The sequence below is a fragment of the Pongo pygmaeus genome, chromosome 4 (assembly GCF_028885625.2).
Source record: "Pongo pygmaeus isolate AG05252 chromosome 4, NHGRI_mPonPyg2-v2.0_pri, whole genome shotgun sequence".
Lineage (NCBI taxonomy): Eukaryota > Metazoa > Chordata > Mammalia > Primates > Hominidae > Pongo > Pongo pygmaeus.
In genome coordinates this window covers 151,210,100-151,227,179 of record NC_072377.2, presented here as the reverse complement: position 1 = coordinate 151,227,179, position 17,080 = coordinate 151,210,100, and the positions used below count along the sequence as shown (strand labels likewise).

The window sequence follows — 17,080 nt, the reverse complement described above, 5'->3', positions numbered from 1 at the left end:
ACACTGAAATGAGGAGACTGGGGAAGGAACAGTTTGGGCATGGAAAGACCAAGCATTTTCTTTTGGATGTGTCCAGATTGAGATGTCTGTGATTCATCCAATTAGAGAAGTCTGGCAGACAATTAGATAACATGAGTCTGGAAGTCTGGGGAGAGGTCTGAGCTGGAGGTATAAATTTAGGAATCATGAGCATGTCATAGCTATTTTAAGCCATAGGATGGGATAATGTCAGTTAGGGCAGAAGGTATGGATAGAGAATAACTGAGGGCCAAGGAATGAGGCGAAGGCCACACTGACATTTACCAATGGGGTAGGGGAAAGGAGGAGGTGGCTTTTTACAGATGATCAAGTATGAGCTACCAGGGAAGTGAGCAGAAAACCAACACATGTAAGCTGAGAAAAGACAGTGATTTAGAAATACATTAGGATCAATTATGTCAAATGCTTCTGAGAGGGCAAGAAAGATGAGAGGGGGGAAGTGATCATGGAATGTGGGCTCATGGAAGTCTTTGTCCATTAATTAGTTACTTAAAGTAAAAGCAGCACACTGCCTGACACATAGTAGGTTCCCAGTACACATTTGCTGAATGCAATCAATCTTGTGTGTGGTGGCACAGGGTAGGTTCTGCAGTAGCATCTTAATTCCGTTGTCGTTTGGGCAGACCTTCCTTCTTCCTCACCTGCCCCTTGACCTTCCATCTTATTGAGAGGTAATGTCTAGTGCTGGGGAATTGCAGAAGCTGAATCTGGCCAGGGAAGGTCTTGAGGGCCAGGGCGAGGAGCCAGGGTTCCCCTCAGCAGTAGCGATGGGGCTGCCCTGCGGCACCAATCCCTCGCACTGGCTCTACCAGCAAGTCCGCTGCCTGTAGACACTCTCTTCTAGCAGCAAGGCCCTTCTGCACTGGCAAGTCTGCAGCCCAAGAATTGGCCACAGAAATACCCTCCTTCAGATGACACTAAAGCAGCCTTCCTGTCCAGGGGCAGTCTGACTCTTTCATGCTGAGGGGGAAATGGCATAAGCACATTAGACCTTAAAATCTGAGATGTTAGGCCAGGTGCAGTGGCTTACGCCTATAATCCCAGCGTTTTAGGAGGCCGAGGCGGGCAGATCACTTTAAGTCAGGAGTTCAAGACCAGCCTGGCCAACAAGGTGAAACCCTGTCTCTACTAAAAATATAAAAATTAGCTGGGCATGGTAGCACACACCTGTAATCCCCAGTACTCAGGAGGCTGAGGCAGGAGAATCACTTGAGCCCAGGAGGTAGAGGTTGCAGTGAGCTGAGATTGTGCCACTGCACTCCAGCCTGGGCAACAGACTGAGACTCCATCTCAAAAAACAAAAAAAAAATCTGAGATGTTTCTGTGAACAGTGTAGTCATTGAAGAAACAGCCCAAGTTCCAATGAGAAGAGGGCAAAGTTTGATGCCCAGTCCAACAATCCAAATCAGAAATTTCATTGTCCTCCAAAGGTGGGTGTAGTAGATGGGGAGAGTGCTATTTTTGAACATTTCTGTATCTCATTTAATTCTCACAACAACCCATGAAGATTGGTATTAGTACCTCTAATTTACAGACAAGGCACAGAGAGGTGAGGAAACTTGCCCCAGATCACAGTGGAGGACCTAAGATTTGAACCCATGTCGGTCTGCTTCCAGAAGATTTATTCCTTTCCTGGGCATCTGACAGGATAAAGAGCATGATGTTTTTCTAAAATCCAGAAGGATAATTTCACAAGAGTCCATTTTATACAATCCCCATCTGGCTGGATTCCCCAGCCTGACCATTTTCAACCACAGAATTAATTCTGCCATTACACAGAACATAAAACCCACTCTCATTCTTCACCCTCATCTACAAACTTAATTGCCAACCGCTGGTAAGTAAGCCACTAGAGCTCCCTAATAAACCTGTGGCTCATTCCCCAGGTCTCTGATGGAATGTGTCCAAAGACATCAGCTGAGACAGCAACTGCAATGAATCTTAAAGCCCCTGAGATTTGGCACATCTTCCAAAAGGGGTTCAGTATTGATCTGGGGTATAATTAACAGTATTTATTTCAGGGGAGCTTGGTTAGGTTAAAAAGACAAGGTCCTTTATTAAAATGCTTTTGCCTGATGACAGGATTGCAAACACACACACAGACACACATTCCCCACTCTGGAGAAAAGCCAAAAGCCTTGCTGTAAGGAGCAGAATTCACTGATACCACCAACACCCCCACCTCATCCCCATGTCTGAAGCTGCTCTATCCCATTCAAGCTTAGCAGCAATTAACGGAGCAGGCAGTGCCCACGCCATCGAGTAAAAATAGAATCCCTTCCCACTTCTTCCATCCTCATTTCCATTTTTGATTAATTTAACCAGTTCTGTCAATTAGTCATCCTGGAGAATCCAGTTGAGTGGATTTTGCTAAGAACCAGAAGGCTTATTAATTTTGGAAGTGAGTGTTATTCATTAGTAGTTAACACCTTCCCAGGTCTTGCCCTCTCCCTCACTTGGGGTCTTGAATGAGAAAGCGGTGAAGGCCAAAATTGGCTCCTACACATGGCTGCAGCCCCCAAGACATGCAGAATGGGAAAGATTGGCCATGGGGTTATAGATGGCTCTGGCCTTGGGACATCTGAGGCCAACTTACCTGTCATCATGCCCTGTAACAATCTGTCACTAGCAAAGCAGCCACAGGCACCTGAGGGCATCCTGAATTCTAGGTTCAGGAGAACCCAGTTAAGGAAATGCCCAGAAATATTTTCCCCAGAAAGAGACATTGGCCTGTTGGAGTCTAGGGAGGGCGCTGGCCTCCTCTTCCCTGTATTTTGGCTGTAAAAAACAAAAATTATCTTCCATTTTTTTAACTTATAAATATGTTGCAACTTTTAAAATCTAAGTCTGTGTTTTATGACCATTTTTCCATTTGTGGTGCCAAGAAATGAATCTTTTAACGTTCATATAAGTATCATAACAAGGTGGGAATTTTATTATACAATTTTTATATATAGTAGATCTTCCAACAGCCCATTTTTTCCCTCCAAAGTGAAATCAAAGTTCACCTCTTTCTCTTTGTATTAGCTTCCTGTGGCTGCTGTAACAAATTCTCACAAATGTAGTGGCTTAAAACAACACTAACTTATCATCTTGCAGTTCTGCAAGTCAGAAGTCTGACATTGGTCTCATTGTCTAAAATCAAGGTGTTGATCAAGTTGTGTTCCCTGCTAGAGGCTCTAGGGAGGAATGTTTCCTCACTTTCTTCAGCTTTCAGAGGCTGCCCACATTCCATGGCTAATGGCCCCTTCCTTCATCGTCAAAGCTAGCAGCAGGGAGATGAGTCCTTCTCATATCACATCTCTCTCTCTCTCTCTCTCTCCTGCCTCTCTCTTCCACTTTTAAGGACCTTTGTGATTACACTGGGCCCACCTGGATAATCCAAGATACTGTCCCTACCTTAAGGTCAGCTGATTAGCATCATAATTCTATCCACAATCTTTATTCCATTTTGCCATGTAAGGTAAGATATTCCCAGGTTCCGGGCATTAGGATTTTGACATCCTTGGGGAGCCATCATTCTGCCTACACATTCTTCAAGTTTCAGTTAAGGCACATTACTCCAGGAAGACTCCCTGGACCCCCAAGTAGGATTAAATGCCCTCTCTCAGAGCACTTAATACCATACATTTAATTACCTCTTTCTATTTTGGTCTCTCTCACTAGACAGGACCATTATTATGGCTAGACTCTTTTCTCAAACCCCCTCAGCATTTAGGACAGTGAAAGTGCTAAAGAAATGCTTTTAGAGGTAAAACAACTATAGTCATTCAATCTGATAAATTTGCATCTGATACTTCTCTTTACACAAATGTAAAAGCTAACACTAAATTACAAAGGCCAGTTATAGGTATTTGTGAGAGTAGTTGACCCACTGTTTGCTCATTTCTAGCATTAAGAATACATTACACACACACACACACACACACACACACACACATACACACAGTATAATAAAATACCGACCTTGTTATATTTAACTTACATGAATGTTAAATCGCATTCCTAGGCACCACAAGTGGGAAAATGGCAATAAAAAAGCATAAAATAAGATTTTAAAAGTTGCAATATTTTTACAAATTGGAGAACTAGAACATAAGTCTTGGTGTTTGCAGGCAAAGTAAAAGAAAGAGGAGTCCATGAAGTAATGATAATCAACTGCTACTTATTTATTCAACAAATGTTTATTGTTGCTTCACATGTCCCAGGCACTGTTCCAGGCACTAGGAAAATCGTGCCCACTGCCCTTGCAGCACTTTATTCAAGGAGAAGGAATCTAACAACACACACATAAATAAGATTGAGATTTAGTGAAAATGTTTCAGGGGAAGCAGCAACAGCAGATGCAGTGGCTCTGAATCTGGACTGTGCTTGGCAGGTCACAGAGCAGAAGGATGACCAGCTGGGCTGTGTACAGTACCATAAGGAGGAATAGCATGAGAGGAGGCAGGAAGAGCTACATACAGGGCAGTCCCTTTGCACCACACAGCCCCCACTCACATTGTATTCCATGCAAAGGACTTGAGGGGCTGGGCCACATGGTAGACCTGTAGGCAATGATAAGGAGTTTGGATATTACTGTATTAAGAGAAAATCCAGGAGGGCTTGGTGTAAAGAAGATGATTGATTATACTTTTAATATGTCACTCTGTGGCTATTTAAGAATGAAGCATCAGGAGGAAGAGTAGATGCCGGGAGAAGAGTCAGAAAGCTATCAAAATGCTCCAGGTAAGAGATGAGCATGGCTTAGACTAAGATGGTGACAGTGGAAATGGTGAGATTGAATTGATTTGGGCCATGCTTTGAGTGTAAAGTTAATAAAACTGTTTAAAAAAAAAAAAAAAAAAAAAAAGATGTAGAGGGTGAAGTAAAGGAAAGCACCAAGGACAGCTCCCAGCTTTTTGGCCTGAGCACACACCTAGATGAAGGTGCCATAGAGCGAGTTGAAAACAGCAGTTTGCAGGGGAAATTTATAAATTCTGTGGACTCTCAGATTTGTGTTTTTAAGAAGGCATAAAATAATAAAAATTGATACCTTTTGCTGTTTAGCCCTTTGCTATTTATAGAGCCCCTTCTCATTGATTTATCTTCATTGATCCTCCTGAAAACCCAGTAAGTTTGCAGTATCTCTTCCTTTTTGCAGCTGAGGAAATCAGGGTTTAGAAACATTAAGTCTGAAACACTGACAATGATTGGGTTTTTTTCTTACATCATATAATGAATACAACCATCCTCACGACTTGCATGGCCCTGTAAGATGGAGAAGGGGGGATCTCTCATGTGTGTAATTGACTCATGTTTAAGTATATCGGTTAATTCGAGCCCCCCCATGCAGTTCTCATAATTCTATTTTGACAGCTCAGTAGGTAGCATCAATAACTGAATTGTGAGATCTGCTGTCCACTCAAGCAGCTTCCAGCCCCATCAGTGCAAGTCTCTTTATCTGCTGAATTACTCAAAGCACCTGCTGGCCTTCCATCGTTATCAAGCACAGACCGGAGACAGCAGAGGGCAGGGGAATGCTATCCCCACAAAGCTCATAATGATACTTGCCTTTATCTTCTATTTTTAACCTGAACATAAGGATTTAAATAGGATTGATCTCATGTATGGGCATCCTTAATCCCAAGGTCAAATAGCATATTCTGACATTTTTGTGCCATTTGAAAATGTCTGTAATGCAGTGAAATTGTCATTGAAGAGTTACATATGAAAAAAATAGAATCATCAAGCTTAGGAAAAAGACTGAAATCAAACAAAGCAATGAATTGGTCAATAAGTGTTAACAAAGTATTGTGCTAAGCACAATGGATAGACAGACTTATGCAATTACTGCCTTTGTACACTTATCGTGGTGGGACAAGAGAATATAAAATTATGAAATGTTTCTAATATAAAGTTCATTTTCAATTGAATGTGAAATTTAGATTCCCATCATCAGAAAGAGAAAATGCTGACTAAAAAGTGTTTATGCTGAATATTGTTTTAGACAGTTGAAATAGTGATTTCAAATGTTCTTATCCTCAGCATATCCTATGTGTACCCAAAAGTTCTGACGGGTAGCACTTTTCAGTTTCTGTTTATTGAGAATCTTTTGTGTTTGTGTCATTGTGGGTCCACAAAACCACAAATTTGTGTTAATCCAATGTACTGTTGCTTGCCCCTAGGGAGGTTATTAAGTACTGGAAGATTCCAAGGGCCATCCCTGACATTTCATGGATACTAAATTGTAGTTATTGAATGTATGAGTGAATGAGATGAGATCTAATATCAGATAAAAGGTGATATGTATCGCAGAATATAGTAAGGCTATGAATTATAAGCTAAAACTCAGAATTGTCTCAATGTTAAACTTTTCTCCTGGAATTTTTCCTGAAATTTGTATGATCTATATAATAGACCCCAGTACCAAGTGGTATACTGAGTTATATATAAGCTGCTTTAAAGATAATGTCACAATATTTTATGGTGCTCTGCCCCATGACTTTTGTGTCTTGATCACAACTTGGGAACCTTGCTCTATAAAAGTTCAGAGAAGAAAGTGATTGTTTCCAACTTAACTTTTCAGAAAGAAAGAATATCAAGGGGTGGTGGAAGGGGGAGAGGGAGCAGAGCCTGGAATATGGGAATGATTTTGCCTTTTAGAGAATTTCAAATCCTACTGAGCAACTTCCAGCCACTAGGTGGCTTTCAGATACTCTGTTGAGGTTCATAAATTATAAAGGCCAGTCATAGGTATTTGTGAGATTCCTGTGGCTTGGAAACTTGGCTTTAATGAAGATAGAGGTTGTATATCATAGTGGTCAATAGTGCTGGTTCTGGGGTCAGACAAGCCCAGGTGTGGGTAACTTGGACTTAACTCCTTGGATTTACCCTCTGTACTAAGTATCTACCTCTATAAAATGGGGACAATAATGGAACATGCATTACTGGATTGTTGTGCAGATTCAATGAAATGTCTGGTCCACAGTAAACACTCAATATTTTTTAGTATTTTATTATCAAAACAATTCATAAACTTGGAGTTACAGATGAGAAAATTGGGCCCAGAAAAAGCATGTTGTTTACACAAAGTCAAAGATCTAGGCAAAGGTAGAGGGGGCTTGAACCCAGGTCTAAAGTTGAATGTTGTCAATAGATAATACCTATAAACACTTCCCATCTTTGCCTCCCCAGGCCTGTAGGAGAGGTAGCCAGGGAAGCCACGTACTAGGTAGAGCACAGAGGAACACAAGTATTATTTTTCTGGTAGAGTCTGCCCAGGCCTTGGGGTCTGTGTTTCTACAGAACCTGCTGGGGGAGTGCTAGAGTACACTGGGAGGAAGTACCTGAGCAGCAGTGGAGATGGAAAGGCCTCTTACTCTCTAACCGAGTGCAAAATGAGAACCAAGTACAACCTGTCTCTCCTTCCCCATAACCAAGTCATTAAGCAAAAGTGCTTGCTAACAGATAAAGCCTTTATTGTCTACAGTGATTATAAAATGTTTCTTCTCTCTGCATCAAAGGACAGTGGCCTCAAGTTCTAGAGTGACTGTGGAAGGGAAGGATAGCCCACGTGTTAATGGTATGTCTGGAGCAGGTAGTAGGTGCTCAATAAATTCAGTGACTATTCTCCACATTGCCCCGGTACATTGTGTTAAGTCCGTAAAGAGATGGTTCCACTCTGGTTATAAAGCAGTGACCAGGCCACACCAGGGTCCCTCCAGGCAGTGCTTGGCCCATGCCAAGATGGACTGTCATACTCAGCTGTGAACTGCTCACCTTGCTCTGCAGGGAGATCACTGTCAGTGGGGAGCTGCTCCTCTCTCCCTTTCTGTGCCTCCCATTGCAGTGATTATATAGACAGCCTTGGAAACGGGGACAGCTTGGGAGTTCAGCACTGGCCTCTGCAGTGCCATGGCAACCAGCTTCCCAGCAATCACCCCTAATAATGGCCACTCGAGGTCTCTTCCACCTGGGCAGAGGCTCCCTGGGGAGTTCGGGCTTCTCTTGGAGTAGCTGCACAAAGCTACCTGTTGGGAACAAATTATGAGAGGGAAGGAGGGAGGGGAGAGCATGCTATCTCGGGGGTAGAGACGTGAGAAAGGAGGCAGACAAGAAGTCTCTAGCCTGTGATGTGTGGAGTGGGCCCAGGGGCCTGGGGATGCTGTCATTGGGTTCCCGGAGCCCACTGGCTGTAGGAATGTGTAATTCCACAGTGGGAGGTAGAGGCCCATGGACACTTTCGCCACTCACCAACCTTGCAGAGAGTGAAAGACCAAATATGAGCACTCATAAAGCCAGCCCTCGCTGTTACCAGATTTCTTCATTAGGCTCCTGTCGAGATGCTCACTGCCAACTCATCATCTTGTCTGGACTGCAGCCGCCTCCCTCACGGCTGCCTGCTGGAGAGAATGTGCTCAGAGGCCTCCTTCAATCAATATCTTTCCAGAATGACAGTTCTCAAAAAGGCACCAGTCCCGCTTGGCTAATAAATGATTATTCCTCACAAAAGAAAGACAAACAGACCCACAATTAATGAACTTGTCTGTACATATTAGCCCAAATTCAGTCTTTAGATTGACAGGCGAGCCCTAAGCCAAACACAGGTTTTCGCTTCCCCTTTCTTTAGATCAGATTCCAGCTGAGGCTCCTTCGTAAGAAAGTTCTAACCCCACAGATAATGAGCCTTCCAATGCTGGGCTCACTCAGGGACCATATGGTCCTTTGGGTCCCCATCTCTCCAAGCCTCTGTTTCCTCAGCCATAAAATAGAGATAATTCTTACCCTAGATGGTGCCTGGCAGATAACAGGTGCTCTTGTTATCACTGGTGTTGCCTTTCTGTGGGGCCAATTCCCTGAACTAAAATTTCTTAACTCATTGTGAATCCTGAACAAATAATATTTAAAAATAATAGGAGGAAGATTAGAAGGTGGCCAAATTAGCCAGTAAGGAAGAAAGGATGCAGTGGGCTGAGATTGTCCAGGAAGGTTTTCTAGAAAAAGACAGTGAGCCCTGAAGGTTGAATAGGAGCCAGAGAAACAGGGGAGCAGGGAGAGGGTAGGAAAGGAGCATGGATCCAGCCCCAGCACATGCCAGTGCACCACAGACATCACCATCATCGTTGCAGGGAGTTAATCAGGTCACAGTTTGTGGCCTGCATAGCTTACAGAGGACGTATGTTTGATCACACACTCAAGTTTCTTTAGTTAGTTGCTAACATGAAAAAATCAGAGTTCCTCAAAAAATTTAGACTTTACAAATTAGACAGTCTGGCTATGCTGGAGCCCCATTTCTGCATGGCCGCATTCAGCTGGAGCAGAGTGGAAACTGCCCCTTTATGGTTTTGTTTTGTTTGTTTGTATTTTGGGTTTGTTTTTGAGACAGTCTTGCTTTGTCACCCGGGCTGGAGTGCAATGGTGTGATCTCAGCTCACTGCAATCTCCACCTACCAGGTTCAAGCGATTCTCCTGCCTCAGCCTCTGGAGTAGCTGGGATTACAGGCACACACCACTGCACCCAGCTAATGTTTTTTTTTTTTTTTTAGTAGAGACGGGGTTTTGCCTTGTTGGCCAGGCTGGCTTCAAACTGCTGACCTCAGGTGGAAACTGCCCCTTTTATAGGGTGTGGACATTCTAGTTTGCCACAGTCCCTACTGTTCCCTATTCCTAACCATGAATGTGTCACCTACTTCACTACCTGCCTGGCCCCTGGAGGTAGGAGTTCTTCAACTCTGGTGCAAATGAGTAGTAGACAGGTCAGACCTCAATGGAGCATTTCAGCAGAATGAAGTAGAGAGTAATATTGGAATGCTGACCTAGGGCTTGATATGGAGCCCCTGAACCAGGACAAGGGGGTAGGACTGTTGGCTATCAGCCACACAGAGTCACTGTAGATGTCTGAGCACAAAGTGGCGTTGCTTTGGGAAGATTCAAATATTTAGCACATGGTAGGATTGCAGGTCGTTTCATGTTCTGCTGCTAAGCCCTGATGTCTCTGAGGAGTTTGGCTTGCTCTGCCTTTGCAGCCGCTGGGTTCTGGTTTCTCTGAACTGTGTCAGCTTATGGGTGTACAGCACCAGCAGCAGGAATGCTGGGAGGAAAGAGTGGCTGAGCTGGGGTTCACCAGCTCCCTTGGACAGTGAGCCTCTCATGGCCTCTGCCCAGAAGCAGCCCGCTCTGGCCTGCCTTCCCTGTCCAGCTGTATAGGGGCAGCTGCTGAAAGGGAACTGGCCCTGGGGTGCAGGAAAATAACAGCGGCTTTGCAGGGTTGAAGGGGGAACTCATGAACTTTGAGCCCTCCCTTTGTTGACAAACGGAGGAGAATAGTTTTCTATCACTGCTGTAACAAATTATCACATACTTAATGAACTTAGAGGCTTAAAATAACACAAATTGATTAACTTCCTTACAGTTCTGGAAGTCAAAAGTCGGAAATGGGTCTCACTGGGCTAAAGTCAAGGTGTCAGCAGGGCTGTGCTCCTTTCTGGAGGCTCTAGGGGAGAATGGCTACTTGCCTTTTCCAGCTTCGAGAGGCTGCCTGCCTCCCTTGGCTCATGGCACCTTTCCATCTTCAAAGCCAGCAGTGACCAGTCTTGTCTTTCTCATATGGGGTTATTCAGACTTTGACCCTCTTGCCTTCCTATTTCACTTATAAGGACGGTGGTCATTACACTGAGCCCACTCAGATAATCTAATGTAATCTGTCTTAAGGTTAGCTGATCAGCAACCTTAATTCCCCCTTGTCATGTAACATAACGTGGTCACAGGTTCTAGGGATTAGGGTGTAGACATATTTGGGGATGGGGGCAGTGGCATTATTCTGCCTACTACAGGGGAATTGAGCAACTTTTCTTCCTTCAAGAGATGGCTGGGCATGGTGGTTCACTCCTGTAATCCCAGCACTTTGGGAGGCCAAGGCAGGTGGATCACCTGAGGTTGGGAGTTGGAGACAGCCTGGCCAACATGGTGAAACCCCATCTCTACTAAAACTACAAAAATTAGCTGGGTGTGGTGGCGCACATCTGTAATCCCAGCTACTGGGGAGGCTGAGGCACAAGAATCGCTTGAACCCAGGACGCAGAGGCTGCAGTGAGCCGAGATTGTGCCACTGCACTCCAGCCTCGGTGACAGAGTGAGACTCCGCTTCAAAAAAAAAAAAGAGAGAGAGAGAGATGAGAGGAAGCCCCAGCCATGGTAGATAAGAAGCCCCACTCTTTGTTGAGGGAGCACAGGCATGGTATATCTCTTACTCATTTTTGTAACCCTAGCACCTATCATAGTGCTTTACACACACTGGGTACTCAATACCTGTTGTTTGAATGGTGTGTGACACTAGAACTTGTTGACATCTTTTTATGGGTACAGATGTGTATATATTTACGAGGTACATGAGATATTTTGATTCACACATGCAATGAGTAGTAATCACATTGGGGTAAACGGTATATTCATCACTTCAAGCATGTACTCTTTGTTACAAACAATCTGGTTATACTCCTTTATTTTTAAATGTGCAATTAAATTAATATTAACTACAATCACCCTGTTGTGCTATCACATACTAGTTCTTTTTCATCCTTTCTATTTTTTTGTACCCATTAACCATTAACCCACTTCCCCCTGCCCCCCAACCTCTGGTAACAACCATCCTTCTACTCTCTATCTCCATGAACTCAATTGTTTTGATTTTTAGCTCCCATAAATAAGTGAGAACATGCGAGGTTTGTCTTTCTGTCCCTGGCTCATTTCACTTAACATAAAGAAAGACCTGCAGTTCCATCCATGTTGTTGCAAGTGACAGGATCTCATTCTTTTTTATGGCTGAATAGTACTTCATTGTATATAAGTACCACATTTTCTTTATCCATTCATCAGTTGGTGGACACTTAGGTTGCTTCTAAATCTTGGCTATTGTGAACAGTGCTGCAACAAACATGGGAGTGCAAATACTTCTTCAGTATACTGATTTTCTTTGTTTGGGGTATATACCTAAGGAGTGGGATTGCTGGATCATATAGTAGCTCAATTTTTAGTTTTCTGAGGAAACTCCAAACTGTTATTCATAGTGGTTGTTCGAATTTTCATTCCCACCAACAATGTACAAGTGTTCCCTTTTCTCCACATCCTCATCAGCATTATTGCCTTTTAGATGAAAGCCATTTTAACTAGGGTCAGATGATATCTAATTGTAGTTTTGATTTGCAGTTCTCTAATGATCAATGATGTTGAGCTCTTTTTTGTATGCCTATCTGCCATGTGTATGTCTTCTTTTGATAAACATCTATTCATATCACTTGCTCATTTTTTTAAATGGATTAGATATTTTTTTTTTTTTTTTTTTTTTCCTGCTTCAGCACCATTGTTCTGTCCTCTTTTTTTTTTTTTTTTTTTTTCTTCTTTTATTATTATTTATTATTATTAAACTTTAGGTTTTATGGTACATGTGCGCAATGTGCAGGTAAGTTACATATGTATACATGTGCCATGCTGGTGCGCTGCACCCACCAACTCGTCATCTAGCATTAGGTATATCTCCCAGTGCTATCCCTCCCCCCTCCCCCCACCCCACAACAGTCCCCAGAGTGTGATGTTCCCCTTCCTGTGTCCATGTGTTCTCATTGTTCAATTCCCACCTATGAGTGAGAATATGCGGTGTTTGGTTTTTTGTTCTTGCGATAGTTTACTGAGAATGATGATTTCCAATTTCATCCATGTCCCTACAAAGGACGTGAACTCATCATTTTTTATGGCTGCATAGTATTCCATGGTGTATATGTGCCACATTTTCTTAATCCAGTCTATCATTGTTGGACATTTGGGTTGGTTCCAAGTCTTTGCTATTGTGAATAATGCCGCAATAAACATACGTGTGCATGTGTCTTTATAGCAGCATGATTTATAGTCCTTTGGGTATATACCCAGTAATGGGATGGCTGGGTCGAATGGAATTTCTAGTTCTAGATCCCTGAGGAATCGCCACACTGACTTCCACAAGGGTTGAATTAGTTTACAGTCCCACCAACAGTGTAAAAGTGTTCCTATTTCTCCACATCCTCTCCAGCACCTGTTGTTTCCTGACTTTTTAATGATTGCCATTCTAACTGGTGTGAGATGGTATCTCATTGTGGTTTTGATTTGCATTTCTCTGATGGCCAGTGATGGTGAGCATTTTTTCATGTGTTTTTTGGCTGCATAAATGTCTTCTTTTGAGAAGTGTCTGTTCATGTCCTTCGCCCACTTTTTGATGGGGTTGTTTGTTTTTTTCTTGTAAATTTGTTGGAGTTCATTGTAGATTCTGGATATTAGCCCTTTGTCAGATGAGTAGGTTGCGAAAATTTTCTCCCATTTTGTAGGTTGCCTGTTCACTCTGATGGTAGTTTCTTTTGCTGTGCAGAAGCTCTTTAGTTTAATTAGATCCCATTTGTCTATTTTGGCTTTTGTTGCCATTGCTTTTGGTGTTTTAGACATGAAGTCCTTGCCCATGCCTATGTCCTGAATGGTAATGCCTAGGTTTTCTTCTAGGGTTTTTATGGTTTTAGGTCTAACATTTAAGTCTTTAATCCATCTTGAATTGATTTTTGTATAAGGTGTAAGGAAGGGATCCAGTTTCAGCTTTCTGCATATGGCTAGCCAGTTTTCCCAGCACCATTTATTAAATAGGGAATCCTTTCCCCATTTCTTGTTTTTGTCAGGTTTGTCAAAGATCAGATACTTGTAGATATGTGGCATTATTTCTGACGGCTCTGTTCTGTTCCATTGATCTATATCTCTGTTTTGGTACCAGTACCATGCTGTTTTGGTTACTGTAGCCTTGTAGTATAGTTTGAAGTCAGGTAGTGTGATGCCTCCAGCTTTGTTCTTTTGGCTTAGGATTGACTTGGCAATGCGGGCTCTTTTTTGGTTCCATATGAACTTTAAAGTAGTTTTTTCCAATTCTGTGAAGAAAGTCATTGGTAGCTTGATGGGGATGGCATTGAATCTGTAAATTACCTTGGGAAGGATGGCCATTTTCATGATATTGATTCTTCCTACCCATGAGCATGGAATGTTCTTCCATTTGTTTGTATCCTCTTTTATTTCCTTGAGCAGTGGTTTGTAGTTCTCCTTGAAGAGGTCTTTCACATCCCTTGTAAGTTGGATTCCTAGGTATTTTATTCTCTTTGAAGCAATTGTGAATGGGAGTTCACTGATGATTTGGCTCTCTGTTTGTCTGTTATTGGTGTATAAGAATGCTTGTGATTTTTGCACATTGATTTTGTATCCTGAGACTTTGCTGAAGTTGCTTATCAGCTTAAGGAGATTTTGGGCTGAGACAATGGGGTTTTCTAGATATACTATCATGTCATCTGCAAACAGGGACAATTTGACTTCCTCTTTTCCTAATTGAATACCCTTTATTTCCTTCTCCTGCCTAATTGCCCTGGCCAGAACTTCCAACACTATGTTGAATAGAAGTGGTGAGAGAGGGCATCCCTGTCTTGTGCCAGTTTTCAAAGGGAATGCTTCCAGTTTTTGCCCATTCAGTATGATATTGGCTGTGGGTTTGTCATAAATAGCTCTTATTATTTTGAGATACGTCCCATCAATTCCTAATTTATTGAGAGTTTTTAGCATGAAGGGTTGTTGAATTTTGTCAAAGGCCTTTTCTGCATCTATTCAGATAATCATGTGGTTTTTGTCTTTGGTTCTGTTTATATGCTGGATTACATTTATTGATTTGCGTATATTGAACCAGCCTTGCATCCCAGGGATGAAGCCCACTTGATCATGGTGGATAAGCTTTTTGATGTGCTGCTGGATTCTGTTTGCCAGTATTTTATTGAGGATTTTTGCATCAATGTTCATCAAGGATATTGGTCTAAAATTCTCTTTTTTTGTTGTGTCTCTGCCAGGCTTTGGTATCAGGATGATGCTGGCCTCATAAAATGAGTTAGGGAGGATTCCCTCTTTTTCTATTGATTGGAATAGTTTCAGAAGGAATGGTACCAGCTCCTCCTTGTACCTCTGGTAGAATTCGGCTGTGAATCCATCTGGACCTGGACTTTTTTTGGTTGGTAAGCTATTGATTATTGCCACAATTTCAGCTCCTGTTATTGGTCTATTCAGAGATTCAACTTCTTCCTGGTTTAGTCTTGGGAGGGTGTATGTGTTGAGGAATTTATCCATTTCTTCTAGATTTTCTAGTTTATTTGCATAGAGGTGTTTGTAATATTCTCTGATGGTAGTTTGTATTTCTGTGGGATCGGTGGTGATATCCCCTTTATCATTTTTTATTGCATCTATTTGATTCTTCTCTCTTTTTTTCTTTATTAATCTTGCTAGCGGTCTATCAATTTTGTTGATCCTTTCAAAAAACCAGCTCCTGGATTCATTTATTTTTTGAAGGGTTTTTTGTGTCTCTATTTCCTTCAGTTCTGCTCTGATTTTAGTTATTTCTTCCCTTCTGCTAGCTTTTGAATGTGTTTGCTCTTGCTTTTCTAGTTCTTTTAATTGTGATGTTAGGGTGTCAATTTTGGATCTTTCCTGCTTTCTCTTGTGGGCATTTAGTGCTATAAATTTCCCTCTACACACTGCTTTGAATGCATCCCAGAGATTCTGGTATGTTGTGTCTTGGTTCTCGTTGGTTTCAAAGAACATCTTTATTTCTGCCTTCATTTCGTTATGTACCCAGTAGTCATTCAGGAGCAGGTTGTTCAGTTTCCACGTAGTTGAGCGGTTTTGAGTGAGATTCTTAATCCTGAGTTCTAGCTTGATTGCACTGTGATCTGAGAGACAGTTTGTTACAATTTCTGTTCTTTTACATTTATTGAGGAGAGCTTTACTTCCAAGTATATGGTCAATTTTGGAATAGGTGTGGTGTGGTGCTGAAAAAAATGTATATTCTGTTGATTTGGGGTGGAGAGTTCTGTAGATGTCTATTAGGTCCGCTTGGTGCAGAGCTGAGTTCAATTCCTGGGTATCCTTGTTGACTTTCTGTCTCGTTGATCTGTCTAATGTTGATAGTGGGGTGTTAAAGTCTCCCATTATTAATGTGTGGGAGTCTAAGTCTCTTTGTAGGTCACTCAGGACTTGCTTTATGAATCTGGGTGCTCCTGTATTGGGTGCATATATATTTAGGATAGTTAGCTCTTCTTGTTGAATTAATCCCTTTACCATTATGTAATGGCCTTCTTTGTCTCTTTTGATCTTTGTTGGTTTAAAGTCTGTTTTATCAGAGACTAGGATTGCAACCCCTGCCTTTTTTTGTTTTCCATTTGCTTGGTAGATCTTCCTCCATCCTTTTATTTTGAGCCTATGTGTGTCTCTGCACGTGAGATGGGTTTCCTGAATACAGCACACTGATGGGTCTTGAGTCTTTATCCAGTTTGCCAGTCTGTGTCTTTTAATTGGAGCATTTAGTCCATTTACATTTAAAGTTAATATTGTTATGTGTGAATCTGATCCTGTCATTATGATGTTAGCTGGATATTTTGCTCGTTAGTTGATGCAGTCTCTTCCTAGTCTCGATGTTCTTTACATTTCGGTATGATTTTGCAGTGGCTGGTACCGGTTGTTCCTTTCCATGTTTAGCGCTTCCTTCAGGAGCTCTTTTAGGGCAGGCCTGGTGGTGACAAAATCTCTCAGCATTTGCTTGTCTGTAAAGTATTTTATTTCTCCTTCACTTATGAAGCTTAGTTTGGCAGGATATGAAATTCTGGGTTGAAAATTCTTTTCTTTAAGAATGTTGAATATTGGCCCCCACTCTCTTCTGGCTTGTAGGGTTTCTGCCGAGAGATCCGCTGTTAGTCTGATGGGCTTCCCTTTGATGGTAACCCGACCTTTCTCTCTGGCTGCCCTTAACATTTTTTCCTTCATTTCAACTTTGGTGAATCTGACAATTATGTGTCTTGGAGTTGCTCTTCTCGAGGAGTATCTTTGTGGCGTTCTCTGTATTTCCTGAATCTGAATATTGGCCTGCCTTGCTAGATTGGGGAAGTTCTCCTGGATAATATCCTGCAGAGTGTTTTCCAACTTGTTTCCACTCTCCCCGTCACTTTCAGGTACACCAATCAGACGTAGA

General features: G+C 42.2%; 1 protein-coding gene and 1 long non-coding RNA gene across 10 annotated transcripts in view; one reads left to right on the top strand and one right to left on the bottom strand.

Moving 5' to 3' along the window:
- PPP2R2B (protein phosphatase 2 regulatory subunit Bbeta) overlaps positions 1-17,080 on the top strand; it is a 495,072-nt gene that overhangs the window by 455,671 nt on the left and 22,321 nt on the right. The gene's annotated exons all lie outside the window — the stretch shown is intronic.
- Positions 11,838-17,080, bottom strand: part of LOC134739611 (uncharacterized) — a 54,693-nt gene continuing 49,450 nt past the window's right edge. The window contains exon 4 of the long non-coding RNA XR_010126448.1: positions 11,838-11,943. This is a non-coding gene — a long non-coding RNA (uncharacterized LOC134739611). The remainder of the gene's footprint in view (positions 11,944-17,080) is intronic.